At 52.3% G+C, this 22619-nt stretch overlaps 1 long non-coding RNA gene across 2 annotated transcripts; it reads left to right on the top strand.

Annotated features, from left to right (window-relative positions):
- The first annotated feature begins 7 nt into the window (after window positions 1-7).
- Window positions 8-19680, top strand: LOC309664600. Of its 2 annotated transcripts, XR_014265952.1 has the most exons (4): window positions 8-550; window positions 13281-13395; window positions 14193-14280; window positions 15332-17108. It is a non-coding gene; the product is annotated as an uncharacterized lncRNA (long non-coding RNA). The 2 variants fall into 2 exon arrangements; XR_014265951.1 differs by lacking the exons at window positions 14193-14280; window positions 15332-17108 and adding an exon at window positions 19341-19680.
- The last annotated feature ends 2939 nt before the right edge of the window (window positions 19681-22619 follow it).

Below are 22619 nucleotides of genomic sequence, written 5' to 3'. Positions count from 1 at the left end.
CGCGGCGGCGCCCGGCAGTGTCCCCGCGCCTTCAGCACCCGGAGCAGGCGGCGCGCGGGGTCTGCTGCGCGGAGCCTCTGCTCTGCATCTCGAGCGCGTCGAGCTGCTCCGCGGTCGCCCGGCTGGGCGGCGGGCGGCGGGCTGCGGGCGGGCGGGGCGGGCCGCCCCTAGGCCCCTCCTCGGCCCCTCCTCCTAGCGGCCCCGCGCCCGCAAAGCTGGGGCGCGCAGCTGGGCGGCCCGGGTGCCAAAAGTTTGCCGGGGAAGGGGAGGGGCGGGGGGGGGGCGCAGAGGGCCCCGCGCGCCACGCTCACGCGCGGGAGCGGGGAGGGCGGCGGCGGCGGCGGGGAAGCAGACCGGGACAGGATGTGACATCAAAAAGGCGGGGGAAATTTAATCGGAGAGAAAACTCCACCCTGGCTGGCCTCGGCGGCGGCGCTCCAGGGCCCTGGCAGCCGGGATCGGGACGCAGGCGGACGGCGTTGGAGACCCGGGCGCCCCTGGACTCAACGAGTGGACGCGGAGTGGGGATGCGGAATGGCGGCTGCGGGAGGTGACCTTAGAGGCCACCCTTTAATGAGAGAAACTGAGGCTGAGACCCAGGAAGGATGATTGGCGGTGGGCGGGGGGATTAAGGGGGGGTGTTCGGAGCTAGAAAGTGGGCCATCTGGCACTGACAGGTCTCCTTCCTCTCCTTCTGCGGTGGCCAGCAAGGGGGCGAAGAGGGAACAGACATTGCGTGCTGGGGCTTCTGTCCCCACGTGGGGCGTGTGGGTGAAGGTCTGTCCTTGTTTTCACGGTTCGCATGCATACATGGAGGTGGGCACGCACAGGCCCGTGGGTCTGCCCTGGGTTGTGTGCACATGGGTTCAGATGGAAGCCAGACACAACTCTGCGTACCCAAGATGCCTTCGCTGAACCAGGAGCCTAGATGCAGAGCAGCAGGGGGTGATGTGGCCCAGCCCTCTTACATCACAGATGGGGAAGCGGGAGCCTGGGGGCATAACTCACATGGGGTCACCAGAGCAGGCATCCCAGAGCAAGGACGGGATGCCAACTCCTGCCCTGTCAGCGTCCACCCTGGCCTTGAGGGGCCTCTGCCTCGGAGGAATTCTGTCCTCTGAGCCAAGGGACAGAGCTACAACCAGGGAAGCCTGGTTGGACTTTCTGGTCCAGGGCTGGACTTTCTGGTAAGGAGTGAGCTTCCCAGCCCTGGAGGTGTTTAAGCAGAGAGAGTTCCTGTGGGGTGCCCCCAGGCTGAGTGGACCCTGAGGGTCTGAGATGAGATGGGAGGAAAGGCGAGGTACAGCTGCGGGGGCTCTTTTCTCTTTGCCCTTCCTCTGTCTGATTTACCCGCGTGTTCTCCTTCTCCTCAATGAGAGAAAGCTGTTTGTCAGCCCCATGGCCTCTGGGCTCCTGGTGACCCATGAGACAGGCTGCATTTGGAGCTGGAGGGGCTGGTGCCTGGTCCTGGCCCTTCCTGGGAGTGGCTCTCTGAGCCTCATTTCCACTCCTGTAGAATGGGGTTGAATGATGCAGTGCTGCATGTCTCACAGGCTGTTGACAAGATGAAGGGCAGGAATGGGTAAAAGTGTTTTATAAGCCCCTGAAAGAACGATGAGGAAGGAGCTGACTGAGCCTTGCAGCACCCCAGACTCCACCCAGCCTCTCCCTCTGCAGCTGCCAGGGGCGCAGAAAGGGACAGAGGCTCGGGAGGGTGGGCGGCATGGTCACGGAGCTGGGATGTGACCCAGTCTTGGGGTTTTGTTTTATGGACGGGGGAGGAAGGCTGTGTTGATTTCCTCAGGTGGGCTGAGAGCTAAGATGTAAGAGTAGCAAGAATTGCTTTTTGTTTTAAAAATCATACAACTACAGCAAGTCCCCTACATACGAACGAGTTCCGTTCCCAGAGCGCGTTTGTAAGTCTAATTTGTTTATAAGTCCAACAAAGTTAGCCTAGGTACTCAACTAACACAATCGACTAGATAGTACTGTACTATAATAGGTTTATAATACTTTTCACACAAACAATACATAACAAACAAACACAAAGAATAAAGAAAACATTTTTAATCTTACAGTACAGTCCCTTGAAAAGTAAAGTAGCACAGTACAACAGCTGGCATCCAGGGGCTGGCATCGAGTGAAAAGGCAAGAAGAGTTACTGACCAGAGGAGGGAAAGGAGGTGGGAGATGGTAGAGCTGAAGGGTCGTCAGCAATAGGAGACGGAGGGCAAGCTGCAATTTCACTCACGCCTGACGTTGATGGAATGCACGTTCGCGTCTTTGAAAGTTCGCAACTGGAAGGTTCGTATGCAGGGGACTGTATGTGAACCAGTAATTCCATGTCTGGGCAGATACCCAAAGGAGTTGACAGCAGATTCTCACAGAGATATTTGCACACCCATGCTCATAGCAGCGTTACCCACAACAGCAAAGAAATGGAAGCCCGTGTCTGTTGATAGATGAATGAATAAACAAAATGTAGTATGTTCATAGAATGGAATATTATTCAGCCTTAAAAAGGAAGAAGATTCTGACACAGGCTTCAAGGATAAACCTTGAGGACATTACGCTGTGTAAAATGAGCCAGTCCCAAAAGGACAAGTGTTGTATCGTTCCACGTACGTGAGGTATCTAGAATAGGCAGATTTCAGTTCGACGGATCTGAAAGTCGATTAGAAGTTACCAGGGACCGAGGGATGGATAGGGAGTCATTACCTGATGGTGCAGAATTTCTGTTTGGGGTGACGAAAAGGTTTGGAAATAGCCGTGACATTTGCACAAGGTGGGAAATGTCATTAATGTCACTGAATTATACTTAAAGTTTTAGTAAGTATATTTATATATTTTACTATAGTTAATTTTTACCACAATTAAAATAATAACATGATGTACCCAAACCATTGAATTGTACACTTTAAGTGGGTGAATTGTCTGGTCCGTGAATTATATCTTAAGAAAGTTGTTTTAAACAGTTACACAGACTCATTATTTTACTGCTTTAAAAATTAACATACAAAGAAGAATGTAGCAACAGCAGCAAAAGCCCACTGCCCAGAATAAGCGGTGCTGTGGCTGGGTGGTCGTGATAAGACAGTTTTTCCGTGCGTAGGTGCAGAGGAAATACAAGGAAGAAGTGTCAGATCTTGTCCCCTAAAAGCAAACCTGACCCCTGGCATGCGGGGGTCACCCTCCCATGCCCGCCCCTTCTGCGGGATGAGGCAGCCCCTACCTGCCAGCTGTGAGCAGTGGGGGGGTCGCAGCCCCAGGAAATGTGCAGGACGTGCCAGGCTCACAGGCTGGAGGCAGAGGACAGATGGGCAGGTGCTGATGGGAGGGCCTATCACCCCCCCAAGCAAGGAAATCCTAGCTTGCCCTTGAACTTGACAGAGGATGGGAAAACGAAGTCAAACTGAAGACAGTGTTAACTGAAATCTCGTTTATCCTCACGGCACAAGCTACAATCTCCTGAAAGAACCCTGTAATACGGAGGAAGAAAAGTCTGCATGGACCCTTCCCCATCTGGAGGTGGACGCGCCTCTGCCCCGGGCTTCCATCCTGCCCACGCTGGCCACATCTGATCTGAAAGACAGGGCCATGTTCCCTTCCTCTTCCTCTGGCCTCCCCTCTCCCTTCTCTGCATTTTCAGGGCTTGTATTATTTTACATTATCGGGGTTTATCATATTCGTATCCACTCCTGCCACCCAAGTCCCCTCGTTTTCTGGTCCTTGTTCTGGGCCAAGTGCCCACCCCCGTGGCCCCAGCAGCCCTTCCTGAGTTCTTTGCTCCCGTTCACCGCTTTGGGGTTGGCTGAAGTCGGTGTGCAGGGTGGCCACGGCCCCCGATGTGGCCTCACCTCTCTGCTGACCTGTTGAGGTTCCTGTCTTTCTCCTCGCGCTCCGGTTTTCCCACCCGGGAGACTAGGAAGACCCCAGAGCAATGGTTCCAGGTAGAAGTGGGCTTGGGGCTTGGTTTAAGCATCAGTGGCCTCTTGTCCCTTCATGCCGGCCTTGAGCCCCTTCAGCTGGTACAGCAGGTCCCGGTCACCCCAGCCCCTCTACTGCTGTCCTGAGGAACTCAGGCCAGAGCTCGGAAGGAGCTGAGTTCCTGCTAAGACTCCTCAGGACGCCACCAAATCTCTGTGCTTCGTTCTCCTTTAAGACGGACCGCCTTCCTCTGCCAACCTCATTAGAATGTGACAGAGAAGTTGCCAAGGCAACGGCACTGACTCTCCCCTCTCCTCCCTGCAAATTTCCTGGCAAGTGGGCCCCAACCCACGTGAGTTGAGTTGTCCGGCCTCCGGTGCTCAGAGCCGGTGGGCTACGCGCTGCCCCTTCCTCCAGGCGCTGTGCCCAGCCCCCATCTCCCGGGCCTCCACCCTCCCTTCTCAGCCTCCCTGGGTGCCCACTGTCCTTGCTGAACTGAATGGCAGGGGTTGATTGAGACCCACTATGTGACAGGCCTGGCCAGACAGAAGCCGTCTCCGGGCTGCAGGCACCCGCCTGGCGACGGCCATGGGCTCAGACCCAGGACCCCAGCTGCCTTCCCTCATCAGCGTGTGGGCTGGTGCAGCCGGGAGGCAGGCTTCTAACCTTGGGAAGTCGTCTGGGGAGGAAAGGTGGCCGGTCCTGGATGCAATGCACTGTCACGGTGCAAGTGGCGAGCAGGGCAGCAGAGACCACAGCGCTGACGCCTTTCTCATCCCCACTGTGTGCCCGGCCTGTGCTGAGGGCTTGTAGGTTTTCTCGCACGGACCCCCCAGGCCTTGTGGGAGGTGATGTCCACTCTGCAAGTATTCATCCAGGAGCCAGTGGCACTGAGACCCCACTCCCTTGCTTGCAGCCCCCCTAAGCCTCCCCCGCAGCCTCCCCTCCCCCCGTCCAGCTGGGCCCCCAGGAACCATCCTTGGAGCCACTCTCGGGCCTCAGCCCCCTGGCCTTCCCCAGCCTCCCTGCCCCCAGATGACTCCTATGACGGCTCCGGCTCCAACAGTCCCCGTGAACTAATGACTCCCCCCCAAGGGCGCCCTGTACTCCCAGGAGTCCGGCCTCGGCCCCCTCCCCAGCTCCGACTCCTTGGCTGCTCTTACACACGTGGTCCCCTCCCCACACGCGCTGCACTGAGCACATCGGGGCTCCCACCAGGAGATCTGCAGTCCCAGGCGCTATGCCTGCCCTGTCCCGGCGGACTGTCTGCCCCGTTCGCACGGCCCTTCCCCGACACGTGTCTGCTCCTCCCCGTGGGACCATTCCCACGAAAGGTGGCCGTTTTCTCCCCTCTTATTAAGGACACCTCTTTCCCTTTCTTCCCTACACCATCGCCGCACCTCTCTGCTCCCCTTTCCAGAAGCAAGGTCTGCGCTCACTGTGGCCACAGGCTCTCCGCCTGGTCTCTCCTGAGCCCACTGCCCAGAACTGCTGTGGTCCAGCTCAAATTGCCAAACCCAGCTGTCAAAAATGAGTCTTGATCTCACTTGAAAAAATCAGCGGCACCCCAGCGGGTTAATGTCCCCTCCTCCCTGGAGCCCTTCCTTCCTCTGGACCCGGCAGGCCACTCCCCGTGGCCTTCGCCAGGCCCTCTGTGGTCCTCACCATCTTCCCGCCTCCTGAAGGTCTCTGCCAGGTGCTTCCTCCAGGCCCCGACACCAACCACATCTCTATGCTGTCGCCCATTTGCATCTGGTGCAGACTCTTCCCTGAACCCCACACTGGTAGCCGAATTCCAGCCCGACAGCTCCCTGGCTGGTACACAGCTCTGTGTACCCCGCCCAAGCCAGTCCAGCTCCTGCCACATTCTTCCCCGTTCTGGTGAACAGCGATCCCACCCTTCCTATTGCCCAGGAGTTATGCCGGCCTCTCTCTGGAGGCTCTAGGGAGGGTCTTTCCTGCCTTTCCATCGCTGGTGGCTCTCAGTGCTCCTTGGCTTGTGGCTGCATCACTCCAATCTTCGAGGCCGGCATCTTCAAACTCTCTGCTGCATCTTCACCTCGCTTCTCCTCTGTGGGTGTACATCTCCTCTGGCACCCTCTTATAAGGACACTTGAGATTGCCTTGAGGGCCGCCTGGATAATCCAGAATGATTTCCTCACGTCGAGATCCTTAACTTGACCCCAGTTGCAAAGGCACCTTTTCCGTAACAGGTGACGTTGGCAGGGACCAGGGATCAGGATACGGACATCTTCCGGAGAACCATTTTCCAACCTAGATCAGGGACAGAAAACAAATAAGCAAGCAAGTGAAAAGGCTGGGTAAATATTGCTTGTGGAAGGTGTGTGAGGATAAGGATGAGGGTACTGGGCCGGGATGGCTTTGGGGAGACGGTGGCCAGGCAAGCCCTCTGAGGAGACCATGAGGAGGGACAGGCAGCATCCCTCTGGAGGCTGGGGAAGGGGGAGACTTGGTGACTTTTGGGGAGGGGGACAGAGATGGCCAGCGTGGCTGGCGTGGGCAGAGGGGGCGGGGACTGGAGATGGGAGGTTGGAGCTGGACCTCGGCAGCCACAGAGAGGCTTTTAGATTCTGTTCTCGGGACCTCCCTGGTGGTCCAGTGGCTAAGACTCTGTGCCCCCAGTGCAGGGGGCCTGGGTTCGATCCCTGGTCGGGGAACTAGATCCCGTGTGCATGCTGCAGCTAAAGATCCCGCATGCGGCAACTAAGACCGTGCAGCCAAATAAATAAATATTAAAAAAAAAAAAAGATTCTGTTCTAATGACAAAGCAGCCATGGGGTTTGGAGAAGGGAGGTGACAGGGTGTGACTCGCACTTTGAGAACTCTGATTCTCTGTGAAGAAGGGAGCTGGGGGTGGTTAGAGTGGGACCACCCGAGGCTGTCGCCCTGGGGCAGCTGAAAGGGTCCCAAGAGGGATGACTGGACTTGGCTGGGAGTGAGCCGCCTGTGGAGACATTTAGGAGCGCTGATGCAGTGTTTTGTCCTGAGACTGGGGATGGGACGTGCTGAGGGCTGGGTGTGGGGCTTGGGAGTCAAGGATGGTCTAGAAGCTGGCTTGGGTCTCTGGGTGAGGAAACAGGCTTCCCCTGCAGGGGGAGACGCAGAGAGAAGCCGGTGGGGGGAGTCAGGAGGTCTGGGTGGGGCGTGGTCGTGGGTGAGTAGCCTGGGAGGAGATGCCGTGTCCAGGGGCCGAGGGGGAGGCCGTCTGCCGTCCGGGGCATGACCACAGGTGGCGATGGGCTCCTGGGAGCGGGCAGCCCCCAGGGGTCCGACGGGCTCTGCGAGCTGGGTTGTCAGAGGAGACAGGGCTGCAGGGACAGGCGGAATGACCCGGTGTGAGCGCGGGCGGGAGGCCCCTGACCCTGAGGCCAGGGCTCGCCACCCTTTGCTGCTGTGGGGTTGGGTCTACTCAGTGCCCCCTACTTCTCACCTGAGGGCCCAGCCCAGCTCCCCGGCCCGGGCCTGGCTGGTTCCCGTGGAGGGATTCCCATCCTGTAGCCCACCCAGCCCCTGGCTTTCTTCCTGGTCGGGGGAGAGGGAGGGACGGTGCAATTGTTAAACCCGCTGTGCTTCACGGCGCTGGGGACCGCGTGCGTGTGAAGTCTATTCTCACTGCGTCTATATTTAAGCCTCGCTGCTTCCACTTTTTCAGAGTGAGGAAATGGAGCCCCCATACGCAGCAGAGCTGCAGGGCTGCGGCGTCCAGCAGTGATCTTCTCGCTCCGCCACATTGGCCTGCTGGGATGAGGGTCAGTGCCACCCTGTACCCCATCCCAGGGCTGGAGACCTCCTTCCAAATTCCACGCTTGCAGCCAAGAGCCATCAGGGGACACAAACAGGCCAGAGAGCTGCCACTTGCTAAACAATGAGCCTGAGCCAGGCCCAGGCTAGAAACCGTTGTCTGTCTCCTGCTGTTGCCTCATTTTACATGTGGGGAGACTGAGGCAGGGACAGGGGAGTCACTGCCTCAAACCCAGGCCCCTCAGGATCCAGAGCCAGGCTTTCCCCTGCCCGGCTGCCCCTCCTCCCCGCGAGGCCCCACTCAGCCCCGCGTCCGCGTCTGCAGAGACACGTCCGCATCTGCAGAGACACACTCTCGAGTCTGCAGCTTCACCTGATTGTCTGGTTCCCCCGGGTGCAATGTGAGAACAAAGGCAACAAGGAAAGCAAAGGCCACGAGATGCCCTAGCGAAGGTCCTGGTTTAGAAAAAAGGCAAGAAGATAAAATAAGGCACATCAACTTCCATGGGGTCTCCCGCTAGTGTTTTGTCAGCAATGACAAAAAAATTGGAGACAGTCTGAAATTCTGTAGCCAATCTGCTATTTAGGGAAGATCCCCCGGAGGGCCTTCTGGGCCATCCTGTTGCATGGAGATGAAGCGGGTAACCACTTCTGGGTTACTTCTGAAAGTCTTTGTTTTGGTTAAGAAACGCGGGGCTGCCGCAGGTCCTGGTGGGAACTAAGACCCAACAGGGGGCACTTTCGGGGCTTGTGAGGCGATGGCCCCAGCAGAGGGTTAATCAGAGGCTTCCATAGAGCTTCTGTCTCATAAGTAATGAATCCACGGCACCAGCATCATGCTTCCTTCTGGGGTTTGCTCAGAGGGCACAGATTCGGGAGAAGTGCAGGAGGGGCTGGCACAACCTGGGCCGCAGAGGTGAAGGTCTCTGGTCCTTGTTCCTATGGAGACAGTACAAGCAATTATTTCAACCCCAAAGAGAGACTGGGTTACTTCTTTTCAGATCTGTACGCTTTTACTTCTTTGTTTTCCTTCTGCGATGGCTAGACTCTTCAGGAGCCAGGAGAGCAGGAATCCCTGCCTGTTCCCAATCTTACGGGGAAAACCTTTGCCACCATTAAGTATGATGTTAGCTTAGATTTCACATACCTACCCTGAATAGCTCTATTCTGAGGTCCCTGAGAGTTTTATCAAATTTTGTCAAATGTTTTTTTTCTGTATCTAATTTTGTCAAATTTTGTCAAATGCTTTTTTTCTGTACCTATTACCATGATCATGTGGGTTTTCTTCTTTATTCTGTTAATATGGTAAATTATGTTGTTTGATTTTCTAATGTTAAACCATCCTTGTATTCTGAGATAAACCCTACTTAATGGTAATGCGTTATCCTTTTTAAATGTTGCTAGATTTCCTGGGTTGCTAGTATTTTGTTAAGGACTTTCTTGTCTACAATCATAAGAAATATTGGTTCATAGCTGTTCTTTTCTTTTTTCTTTTTTTGCAATGCCTTTGTTTTTATATTAGAATTATGCTGGCCTCATAAAACAAGTTGAGAACTTTTCCCTGCTCTTCTGTTATCTGAAAGGGTTTGTGTAAATTATATGTTGTATCTTTTTGAATGTTTGATATAATTCACCAGTGAAACCATCTAGGCCTGGAATTTTCTTGGAGGGAAGGTTTGTTCGTTTTTATTTTTAAAAAACTCATTTTAAAGAATAGCTATAGAAATATTCAGCTTTTCTCCTTCATCTAGTGTGAATTTGGGTAATTTTTTGAGGAAGTTGTCCTTTTAACCAAAGTTGTCAGATTTTTTAGCATAAGTTTACTCATGATATTCTTTTATTAATTTTTAATGTTAGTGAATTTATCAGTATTAAGTTATTCATACTATCTTCTTATTATCTTGTTAAGATCTGAAATAGCAACCATTCTTTTATTCCTGATATTGATGATTTGTGTCTTTTCTCATTTTGGGGGGTTAGGCTTGCTAAGGTTTTGCCAATCGTTTGAGCTTTTTGACAAATCAGCTTTTGGCTTTGTTTATTGCCTCTATTTTTTTGTTGGTTTCTTATTTCTTTGATTTCTTTCCTTATCTTTAGCTTTTCTCCCTTCTATTTACTCTGGGTTGATTTTGCTCTACTTTTAGTTTTGAGGTAGAACTTTAAGTTATTGATTGTAGACCTTTATTTGTCTCTGATACAAGCCATTTAAAGCTATACATTTCCCTCAAAACACTGCTTTAACTGCATCCCATAAATTGTCATAAGTTGTCCTTTCATTACCATTCAGTTTGAAGTATTTTCTACTTTTCATTGTGATTTCTTCCCTGAGCATGGATTATTTGGGTGTTGTTGATGTCCATATGTTTGAGAGTTTCCTACATATCTTACTGTCCTTGATTTCTAAGTCAATACCACCGTGGTCAGGAAACATGCTGTGTCTGACATCAATTCTTTTAAATTTGTTTTATTTGCTGTGTGGCTCAGAATATGGTCTGTCTTGGTGAGCAGACCATGTGAACTTAGAAAAAACATGCATTTTCCTTTGTTGGGTGTAGTGTTTGATACATATCGACTATGTCATGGTGATAGATAGTGTTGTTCAGGTCCTCCAAGTTTTTATTGATTGTTTTGGTCTCCAGCTCTTCTGTCAATTGTCGGGAGAGGGGCATTAAAATATTTTACTACAATCTTTTATCTCTTCCTTCAGTTCTGTCAATGTTTGTTCCATGTATTTTGAGGCTCTGTTATTAGGTGCACACACATTCATGATTGTTTTGTCTTCCTGATGAATTGGCCCTTTTATCTTTATGAAATGTCCATCTCTGCCTTTGACAACATTCTTTGTCTTGGTGTCTATTTTATCTGATATTAATAAAGCTACTGCAACTTCTTACTTGTATTCTTTGCATGGTATATATGTTTTCATCCATTTACTTTCAACCTGTTTTTGTCTTACTAAAGTGCTTCTCTTGTAGACGGTATAGAGTTGGGTCTTGCTTTTCAAAAAAAATCCATTCTGATACTTCTAATAGGAGTACTTATTCTGTTAATATTCAGGTGTATTATTTTATATTTGTTTTCTGGTTTTTCCTCTGTTTTTTGTTGTTTATTATTGTTGTTCCTTTCCTACTTTCTTACTTCATTTTGGATTATTTGACTGTTTTAAAAATAATTCCATTATAATTTACCTTGGGACTTTTGAGTTGTATATCTTTGCATTGTTATGTTAGTGATTATTTAGCAATTACAATATACACTCCCTAACTTTTCACAGTCTGTGTGGGTTAATATTGTGCCACTTTACAACTCCATAGATCCAGTCACACCTTCATCCTTCATGCTATCATCGTCAAATGTATTACTTCACGTGCATTATAGACCCCAAAGACAGTGTCTACGTGTTCCTTTAACCAGTCACATGTAGTTTAAAGAAATTAAGGAGAAAGTGGTCACTTTCTATTGACCTAGATACTTGCCATTTCTGATACTCTTCATTCATTCCTGAAGGTCCACATTTCCACCTGGCATCGTTACATTCTGCCTGAGGAACACCCTAGCATTCCATGTAGTGTAGCATCTGGAGAAAGGTGCTCTTTGCTGTCTTGTAACAAAACATGTCTTTATTCTTCATTGTTGAAGTTACTCTAGTTGGATGTAAACGTCTTGGTTGAGAGGGTTTTCTTTAAGGATGCCCTCTAAGATGCCATTCATTTTCTTAGTGGTTTTTCTTTCTCTTCTTCACGTTGGGTGATTTCTATCAATATATTCAAGTTCACTGGTTCTCTCATCCATCATCTCCAATCTGCTAATTAAGCCCATCTGGAAAATTTTTAAATTTATGATGTTTTATTTTTCAATTCTAAAATTTCCATTTGGGTATTTTTACATTTTCTATTTCTCTGCTTGATTTTCTATCTCTCCATTCATTGTGAGGGTATTTTCCTTCCCTCATTGACATAGTTAAAAATGGCTGTTGGGCTTCCCTGGTGGCGCAGTGGTTGAGAATCTGCCTGCCAATGCAGGGCACACGGGTTTGAGCCCTGGTCTGGGAAGATCCCATATGCCGCGGAGCAACTGGGCCCGTGAGCCACGATTGCTGAGCCTGCGCTCCGCAACAAGAGAGGCCGGGACGGTGAGACGCCTGTGCACCGCGATGAAGAGTGGCCCCCACTTGCCACAACTAGAGAAAGCCCTTGCACAGAAACGAAGACCCAACACAGCCAAAAATAAATAAATAAATAAATTTAAAAATGTTTAAATGTAAGTAATTTACTAAAAAAAAAAAAAAAAAAAATGGCTGCCCTTGTCCACTGATTTCACATTTGGTCCATCTCTGGATGTTTTCCTTGTAAACATACCACATTTTCCTGACTCTTCAATCGTTGAATACCCTGGGAAACTATTATTGCTTTGTTCTGAGACTTTGGTTTCTGCTGTATGGCTCCAAAAGGTTGGTATTTTTAAGGCAGTTTACTTGGTTAGACCCAAACTGTGAACTCTGTCACACCTGTGGATGACTGAGCCTAAATCCCAATTCACCTGCTCTTCGTCTGCTCCATGGGCGTGTGCTTCAGGGTCCAGCCAGAGTCCCAGACTGAGCCTTTGTATAGAATATGGGCTCCCCTTCTTGGCTCTCTCCTTTTCTGGGTCCCCCTCACTCTTGCCTGGGCTCCTTCCTGAGGTTCGTTCCCACCAGAAGGACAGCAGGTTTTCCCATAGGAGTGCCAGCTGCCCGGCACTGCCCCTGTGACCAGGGCCGCCCTGCGGACACAGCTGCGGAAACCTAAGACTCTCCACGCACACTCACTGCCTCCCCGTTCTTATCCCCATCCTATATCTGCCTGCTTACATCCACTCCCCAGAGCCTTCCGCTAGCCTCACGGACCTGGAGGTTTGTCTCTTCCCTGCTCTGTCTGGTCCACAGTGCTGCTTTCCTCCTCACTGTCCTGACATCTGGTCCCCTGGGCGGCCTGAGGACCCTGAGCACTCTGGACTCAGTGCAACAGGTCCAGTGTTACAGCAGGAGTCGGGGAGAGGTGTCGTGGGGCCAGGCCTGTCTAAAGCTTGTGACACAAGGTCAGAGGGCACACAGCAGGCGGAGCAGGGGTCAGTGGGCAGGCAGAGCCGGGGTGTCAGGCAGTCACCTAGCCTAATATATCTGATGAGTCTTTCCAGCTCTGGAATGCTGCTGTGATTCAGAACGAGAGAGCCTGGCTCTTTGCGTGTCCACTGTGAGTCGAGGCGTCCACCAGCTGGGGAGGGTCAACCTCCACGTCCGGCCCCTGACCCCTGACCCTCCTGTCTTGGAATGAATGGAAGGCAGCCCCTTCCTGTACAAGGCATTGGCCCCTGGGGTCTGGGCGCCCCCCACACGGCAGATCATGCCTGTGTCACACACAGCCCACGGCTCCTGTGCCCTGGGGAGGGCTTCTGGCTTCCTGGTCGCAGTCAGTTTTCACTCAGTTTTCTCACCCTTTCCCGTGAACCAGAAATAAAGGAGGTTATGGACGGTGGGGCAGCATGGGGGCGTGACTCCAGCCCTGGCAATGACTGCCACAGACCACAGTGCCCCATGAAGACTTTTTTTCCAGCCGGTGTGTTATGGACAAGATGGGGAGGAGACATTTTTGGAAGGAGCTGACATTACTCCTGGAAATGGGAATGGAGTTTGCACAAAATCCCACCAGGAATCCTCCCAAGCCTGAGGTGAGCTGAGCTGAGTTGAGATGGAGATGGAGGTGGGGGTGGGGGAGGGGATGGAGGTGGGGGAGGGGTGGGGAGAAGGTGGGGCGGGAGTGAGGTGGAGGAAGGGGAGGGGGTGGGGGAGGGGTGGATGGGGTGGGAGTGGGGGAGGTGGAAGTGAGGGAAGTGGGGGGAGGTGGGCGAGGGGTGGCTGGGGGAGGGGTGGAGGTGGGGGAGGGGTGGGGGAGGTGGAGGTGAGGGAAGTGGGGGGAGGTGGGAGAAAGCAAAGCTGTCCAGTCTGTGGGTGCTGCAGACCCCACTCCATATCTTTGCCTTCTTTTACCCCAAACCAACTCCGAAGAGCATCTGACTCCCTGGCCCAGCTCCCTCCCCTCTTCCCCCACCCTGCGTCCAAACCGCCCCAGCACTCTGTCCAGCGGCCCCACCCCTGGCCAGCCCTTTGGTCAGTTCCCATTGGCATCTCACTCCATTTGGCAACATTTAGAACTGCAGACGGCAACTTCTGGAAGCACTCTCTTCTGCGGCTCCCGGGACCCTCCTGACGGGGTTCTCCCCACCTGTTCTCTTTCTTTCTCCCCCATCCTGTCCTCTGCTCGAGCATCTCTCTCTGTGGCCTCTACTGTCTCCAGGCCATTGACGCCACCATTGTGGTCACCGCTCCCTGGCTTGTCTCCCGGGACGCCCCGTCCAGCTCCACCTCCTGACCCGGCCCCTCTCAGGGGGCCCTGCTCTGTGTCCCAGCTGTTCAGGCTCAAACCGTGGCCTTGTTCTCCATGCTTCTTTTCCTACATCCAACCCAGGAGCAGATGCGGTGGCTCTACCGTCACAATGTATCAGGATTCACGGCTTGGTGGTACCACGGTCCACATGACGAGGACGGCTCCACAGGTGGGCATGGGGCCTGTGCAACCGCCCAGGGCCCTGCACTCGTCTTACTGCTCTGTTGTTGGAGTTTTGAGGTTCTGCGTGATTTCTGAGGGGCCCTCCCTGCCTTTTCACTTGCACTGGGCCCCCCAAGCTGTGTAGGTGGTCCCACGTGCCCAGAGAGAAGCGACCTCCTCCTTCGTGAATCATTTAGAGCCTCTTGCTGTCTAGCCCTTTATCATCTGGTCCCCATGAAGTGGTCAAAGTGGTCATTAAAAGCCCATGTCATACTGGCCCCCGTCTTCCCAGCCCGTCCCCTGCTTTTCCCGTCACTGAGGGAAAACGCCAAATTCCCACAGTGGTTGACACGGCCCTCCTTTCCCCCAGGCCCTCCCCCTCCCTCTTCCCCTCAGAGATGCTTCGCTGCCCCCCCCCGCCAGGCTTTGCCCTGCTGCGTCCTCTGCCCAGAACGCCCTTCCCCTGGCATTGCCCTCCCCCCACACCTGTGCTCCAATCAAATGTCACCTCATCATGAAGCTTACTTAAAAGTTATGCCTGTCCCCCCCAGCTGATGCACTGTATCCAGGACATCAGTCACAATCTGGTGTGCTTGCTGGGCTGGAAAACCGTCCCAAATCTGCCCATGTCCTAATCCCTGGAACCCGAGAATGCCACCTCTTATAGCAAAAGGGACTTTGCAGATGTGGGAACAATCTTGAGGTGGCAGATTGTCCCGAAGTGAACACAATCACCCTCCTAAGAGGAGTCGGGTTGATGTGACAAAGTGACCGAGGTTGGAGGGATGCACTTTGAGAGTGGACGAAGGGGCCACTAGACTCCGAAAAGGCAGGAAATGACTCTCCCTGGAGCTTCCATAAAGACCCAGCCCTGCCCACACCTGGGCTTTAGTCCAGTGAGATGGAGTGCAGACTTCTGACCCCCAGGGCCGTAAGAGAATAAACTTGTGTGGTTACAAGCCACCGATGCAGTGGTAATTGTTACAGCAGCAACAGGAAACTCTGGCAGACTGTGTGTTTTACTTGCCTATTGATGTATCATCTTTTCTCCCCAACAGAGTGAGCTTAATAAAGACAGGAACTTGGGTCTGTCTTGTTCCTGGTTATGTGCCTGGTGACTAGAAGACCTGGCTCATGCTAAGTACTCAGTAAAATCTTTTTGTCCTTCAAAGAAAAGTGAAATGGAAATGTCCCTTAAACACATGAAGAGATGCTGAACCACACACACCGTCCGAGAAATGCCAATTACAGTGAAAAGAAGACACCCTTTCTCAGTCACCAGACTGAAAAAATCTGAATGTGTGACAGCCTACTCTCCTGGTGGGACCGTGGGTGAGCTGGCACCTGCATGATTTGTTGGTAGGAATGTGTTTGGGGTTGCATTGTGTCCCCCAAAGATAGGCTGCAGTCCTGCCTCCTGATCCCCGTGGACATGACCCTAATTGGGAACAGGGTCTTCATAGATGTAGTCGAGTTAAGATGAGGTCCTTAGGGCGGCCGCAATCCAATATGACTGTTGTCCTTATAAGAAGAGGAGGGAGACCCTGGGAAGAAGTTGCCATTTGATGATGGAAGCAGAGATTGGAGTCACGTGTCTACAAGCCAAGGAATGCTAAGGGTTGCTGGCAACACCAGAATCTGGAAGAGGTAAGGCAAGATTCTCCCCTACACATTTCAGAGGGAGCAGGGCCCTGCTGACACCTTGATTTTGTACTTCTAGCCTCCGGAACTGGAAGAGAATCTACTTCTGTTGTCTTAGGCTGCCCAGTTTGTGGTACTTTCTTATGGCCACCCCGGGAAACTAATATAGAATGCAAAATGACAGAATCCCCGAGGAGGGAAATCTGGCAAGATGTAATAAAAGTCCACTAGCTAGAATATAAAATGCTGTGGGTACCAGACTACCAGTTAGGGACAGGGGAATAAAATACAGAACGTGCTCAGTTGTTCTAGGCAGCTGTAAAAATAAATCAAGGCCTCCCTACATCCTGACCTGGCAGGACCACTGGGACATGTCGGAAGCAAAAAGGACAGATGTAGAAAAAAAGTGTGTGGAGGCCACCTTTAACCTAAGAAAAGGGCTGTGAATACAGATAATATATGCAAATACACACACTTATTGTAACTTATATTGTAAAACGTGGAAAGGTGAATTTTAAAACCTGGTGAAATAGTTGTCTCTGGTGGGAGGAAACAAAGAGAGGGCAGTGGAGGGGAGCTGGTCTTCTCTGCAAGTGCCCTCTTGTGAGTTAGTTCAGGAAACTTTAGAACACTGTATGTACCTAGTGAGCTGTACCTTGTACGTCCTTCTGAGGAAGAGAGGGAAAGCGATCAAATGCTTTTTGGCATCTGTGTTGTCAGTGAGAATATTGACATTGTTATTCTGAAAATATTAGGTATGCATGTTGGAAGAGCACACACAGTGGGATAAGCAATTAGGATGAAGATGATGAATGCAAGAGAAAAGAAACACAAATATCCGGGGACTTCCCTGGTGGCACAGTGGTTAAGAATCTGCCTGCCAATGCAGGGGACACGGGTTCAATCCCTGGTCCAGGAAGATTCCACATGCCGTGGAGTGACTAAGCCCGTGCGCCACAACTACTGAAGCCTGTGCTCTACAACCCGTGTGTCGCAACTACTGAGCCTGCGAGCCACAACTACTGAGCCTGTACACCTGGAGCCCGTGCTCCGCAACAAGAGAAGCCACAGCAATAAGAAGCCCGCGCACCACGAGGAAGAGAAGCCCCCGCTCGCCGCAACTAGAGAAAGCCCTCGTGCAGCAATGAAGACCCAATGCGACCAAAAAAAAAAAAAAAAAAAGAAACACAAATATCCAATGAAATAAATTACATAAAAGCCAGTAATCCTATATTTGAATTGGAAATATCACTATGACATTGTGATGTATTTTCTCGTGTGTGTGTGTGTGTGTGTGTGTGTGTGTGTGTGTGTGTGTGTGTGTGTGTGTGTGTGTGTGTGTGAGAAAAGGCCTAGAAACAATGACCATCCCTTGCACCCAGATTATGATCCATGTGTACCATTTTCCCACTAATAGGACCCAGGGTTCTTTGGAGAAAGGACTGGTCCAGTTTGGGGTCAAGAACCACACAAGTTGACCCTGGAGTATCTTATGAAGCCAAAAGCAAGGGATGCATCAAGACAACTGGGTTTCTGTTCAAAGGGCCTTGAGTCACACAGAGAAAAGGAAAAAATTTAACTGCAACTGTCCTTTCTTTATAAACCCTCTGTGTGAAGCACGTTTCTCCACCCACCCTTCACGGATATGCCACCTTGACGCTGGGGCCGGATCCTGAGAAGGGAACAGAGCCGGTGCCTTTAGGGAAGTTTCCTGGGAGAGAGATGCTGGCCCAGTGGAGAGACAAGATTCAGTGTAATTTTCCTATGAGCTGGGAAGGACCAGCTCAGCCTAGGAGAGGCTTCCAGGGGAAAGAAGTGGCACCCACGAGCATCAGGGGATACAGATGGTGAATAAGCTATTTCAACTCAGTGATATACGGGCCAGGAGAAAGGGACCCATGTATTTCTGGAGCTGCACAGCGCAGGCAGACTTTTTGAAGGAATTGGTTACGAATAATTAATGTCGACTTTTCCAGTTTTACGCGATGAAAATATTTCCTGGTTTGTCCTCCTTTTACAATCTTTTTTGTTGGTATAGGCCACAGACTTTTAAAGGTTTGCATATTCATAGTTCCCTTTTGCATGTATTTTTTATTACACTTAAGGTGAAATGCTGCACCACAAATGGAAGGAAATAGATTCCAACGCTTTTCATCTTTAAAGAAAAGATGTTAGCTGGCACTGCACACACACGCTTTTCCTGCTCACTAGTGAGCGTGCATAGCCCCTGCGTGCTTCCTACACAAAGCAGGTACCAAGTAAAATTTGAGTGAATAGGCATGTAACCTGAAAAATACCTTCAGAAATTCTGGAGTCTTGCATACCTGGGTGAACGGTCAGCCTTATTTTGAGTGAATTTTAGTGGAAATCCAATCAAAGGAGAGAGTAGGTGAGCTGGGTGGAAGATGTGATCTCATCTTTCTAAATGAAAGGTCAGCCTGGGGTCCAGGTACCTTCAGAACTGGCTCCCTGAGGGTAGAACCTTAAGCCAAAAGCATGCAGGGCTGACCCTGGAACTCGATGACAGTTGTCTGTCTCGGGGGCTCTCAGGACCCCCCTGTGAGCCGTGCACTTGGCTTCTGTCCCAGACCCATCACCTCCGAGTGCTGTCATCTGCCCGCCTGCTGTCAGTTCTCCTGGAAGAAGCACATCTGGGCAAATCCAGCTCTGGGCAATTAAAAGCCAAGCCCAAATGTGAGTGTCCCCCCTGGATGGTGAAGGCTCTGTGACCAGGGGAGGCTGGAGACCCTGGTCAAAGTGATTCTGACTGGGCTGTGAGCATGTGCTTCTGGAGGCTGCAGTCTGGTCCGGCCATGGCCAGTGGCTTCCGCACGTTGCCCAGTGACCCAGGGTGAGTTGGGGGTGGGTGCATCCAGAGCCCATCGGGGACCCCGAGACACACACCCCACAGTACGTCCTGGGTTCCCCGCCCTCCTCCTCTGGCTGCCACCTGGGGAGGCGGAGTGGGAGCCCACACTCAAGGACCTTCCGGAATCTTCCGACCTTAGCTCTGGGTTGTGAGTCTCAGGGGAGCTTCTACCTTCTCCGTGGGAACCCGAGCTGGCAGGTGGGACGTCCCTGGACTGTGGCCTTTCGGTGGCGCTGGTGGTTCCCATCTGCGTGTACTCACCGTGTGTCCCCGCTTCTGCCCGGGGATCCCAGGAGAGGGTGAGAATGTGGGCCTCTGGAGACCTTTCCCGAGAAAGCTACAAACACTGCGATTTGACCACAGTCCCCTGTGATCTGTCCACAGAGAAGGGCAGGAGGGCGGAGATGGCTGGATCGCACCCCAGAACTCACCTCGTAAGGCTGAGAGGACTATGCGTCTCTCGTTCTGATAGTAAAACCCTGGAATAAAAACAGTTATATGTATACATACGCACATATAAGTCATTCATTAAGACCTGACTTAATTCTAACCACCAGGCATTGCAGGGATGGAGGTGGGCCAGGCCCACGGCCCCAGCTCATGTGCGGGCTGTTTCCTCTCCTTGTCTGTTTCCTGGAGGCCACATCCACGGGACCACAGAGCTGTTTCTGGGAGAGCCCGGGTCGGATCTTCTTGGACTCACCCTTGAGAGCACAGTGAAGACTGTGTCACCTGCAGAGGCCGCAGGAGAAGGAGGACCAAGGAGCCAGAGACATTCAGAGGGACGCAGTGTCCACGGATCAGATGGAGGGCGCATGGGAATCCTCACCCCCGGGTCCCCGTTGGAGACCGGTTTTGTACAAACTGAAAACTGATTCGTGAGAGATGGATAAGGGTGTTTTAAAAGCAAAGCGTTTCTAAAAGGACACAGCTTGTAGATGCTCCAAGTCGGTGATGGGACAATCTGGGCGTAAAAATAACAACTGTAGTGGATAGAAACACATCAAGTGTGTTGAAAAATCACGAGCTCAGCACTAAGCTAAGGAAATCCATCCTGGGGGCCAGGAGGACACAGGGCGCCATCTCGTCCTTCTGGAGATGGGCGGATACCGGGGACAGTCAAGTGCCTCTCTTCCCCTCCCTGTGGACGCCACTCCGTGGGAAGCTCTTCCTTGTGGGGGTCCCCCAGGCCAGAAGCTCAGGGTTGGGGGTGAGGTCAGCCCCTGTATAAACCCCTGTGAAGCAGCAGACGGACCAGGGCCCCACTGGTCAGTGCAGCTGGGACCCTCAGGAGGATTTGTAGGAGTAGATGAGGCCGACACCATCTCACCCCCTAGGAAGGAGCATGGAGGCTTCATGTGTGCCACACCCGCATGCAGTGTGGTAGGAAGTGCCCACTCCCCAAGGAGCAGGGCTTTGAATACAGCAAGCACGGCCGTGTGTTGACAACTGCTGCCCCTGGGTCATCGGTACATGGAGGTTCATCAAACTCTTTCTATTGGACATGTATGAAAAATCTGTTTAAAATGAATAAATACAAGTCTTGAATGAATGACTTTATCAGTTTCTCATACATTTTCCATCCACTGGCCTGAGAGTCTGGCTCACCTCCCACCGTCCCCTGTGCCCTGGAAGGGATCCGACACCTGGTCCCGAGATGCGCACCTGGAGGCGAGCCCCCACTGCCCGCTTCCCCCTGCCCCAGGCCAGCAGAGAACACGGGCCCTCCACTCTCCAGCAGCTCTGGGCCGGGCGGCTGAGTTCAGGCCCCAACCGCTGACTGTACCTTGACCTTGAGCCATGATGCCACCTTAGGGTCACCTGTTCATCACTCAGAGCTGCTCGGTGAGTTAAGGCTTAGGAAGCGCCTGGAACAGTGCCTGGCACAGAGTTGGCACTCACGAGGATTAATCACTGAGACCCTACAGAGACCACACAAGAGTGTGTGTGTACGTGTGTGTGTATATATATGTGTGTGTATGTGTGTGTGTGTGTACCTGCGTATGTGTTGCGGCTCTGTGTGTGTATGTGTATGTGTGTATGTATGTGTGTGCACACGTGTGTACATGTACGTGTGTGTATGTGAGCGTGTGTACATGCATGTGTGTATATGTGTGTGCATGTTTGTGTGTGTGTGCATGCATGAGTGTGTATGTGTATATGTGCGTGTGTACGTGTATGTATGTGTATATGTGTGTATTGTATGTGTGCATGTGTGTGCATGTGTATGTGCACACACACGTGTGTATTGTGCGTGTGTGTGTGAGTGTGTGTATATGTGTGTGTGTGCACACGCATATGCGTGTGTGTAGCTCTGGTTGCCATCCTCCCCTGTCCCCTCTCCCTCCCAGACCTGCTGGCCTCAGGCAGGAGGCATCTGCCTGGTGTGGTCTGGGGTGGGATGGAACCTTTGAGGTTTATGCTAGCAGGTCTGGGGTCCACGTTTAAGTTAGAATCTCAGAATCCTGAGAGCTGGCCAGGCTCCCAGGGTCACCAGACCCCTCCTCTACCCCCTGGCTAGAATCCCCTCTTCAGCGCCCTGCCCCTCAGTGGGCCTTCCCAAGAAGGGGGCGCAGCATTGCACGGCCCCAGGGTCCTTACGAGGACGGATGGAGGGACACGACGCAGAGGCTGAAGGGCGTTATTGTTCGAGGCTTCGGCCAACTGTCAGGGCTGCCAAAGACTGGCCGGCTCCGAAGGGCGCGGGAGCCCCAGCCCTGAGGGTGTGAAAAGACCAGACACGCCATGGGGATGCAGCCAGATGACTCAGAATACTTTGTGTGCACATGTGTGTGCATGCATGTACACAGGCACGTGTGCGTGCATGCACGTGTGTGGGCATGAGTGTGTGCCTAGTTCGTGGTGCATGACACAACTGTGCATGTGTATAAGCACATGTGTCACACGCCATGTGTGTGCCAGTGTGCGTATGTGTGCATGAATGTGTGTGTGCATCTCCTGGGGAGAAAGGAGGGTGCAGCACGCCCCCAGCCATAGTTCCTTGCTTCCTGGTAGTGCTGGTTCCCATGCTGGACCAGCTGGAGATTCTCTGGTCCTTTTCACCCCATCCTTTCCCTGTGGTCAGTGGGACAGGCTCCCAGGTGACGCATAAAGTGTGGGATGGATACCCCAAGCTCTTAGCCACAGAGCCACCCTGGGGCTGTGGGGTGCAACCCTCTCTGGAGACAGGTAACATCTCACTTTCTCTCACGACAGTATCTCGCCCTCCACCTACCCAGCCCCGAGCAGGGCGAGGCAGGCCAGCAGTGCTGAGTAATTCCAGACCCTGCAGTGTGGCCAGGCAAAAAGAGGCCGGGTGATTTGCAAATCAGGGTAGACTAATTCATTTATTGATCAAAGAGCTGCCTTTTACTTTCCCTCCTGTCAAAGAGCCTTCCCTTCCCTTGTCCTAAAAAGTCAGACCAGGGTCCCTGGGGAAAAGTGAATTACACTCTTCCAACTGCCCCCCTGCCCACCTGGGGCTTCCCCTGGCCTCTGGCCCTGTGGTTCTAGCCTGGCTTTGTCATGGCCTGGCTCCGGCTGCCCAAAGCTCCAGAGGTGGATTTGTTTCCCTTCTCAGCTTGCTCTGCACCCCTGCTTCCCAGGGCTCCCAAGGGTCCTCCCTGGACCCCTTTCATCAACTGAGCCTCCCCAGGAGGAACCATCTGCCACTCTGGTTAGTCTTGCACACATGCTGCCGCTCATTCATTCATTCATCGTTCATTCATCCATCATTCATTCATTCACTCACAGATGTGATCATTTGACAAGATAAGATTGAGGGTGTCCTTGGTGAGAAGTGAGGGGTCCCCACCAGACCAGAGTGGGACCTGGCT

This window comes from Balaenoptera physalus (assembly GCF_965194825.1).
Source record: "Balaenoptera physalus genome assembly, chromosome: 7".
Lineage (NCBI taxonomy): Eukaryota > Metazoa > Chordata > Mammalia > Artiodactyla > Balaenopteridae > Balaenoptera > Balaenoptera physalus.
The sequence above is the reverse complement of the archived record's forward strand: the minus strand, read 5'-3'. Positions and strand labels throughout refer to the sequence as shown.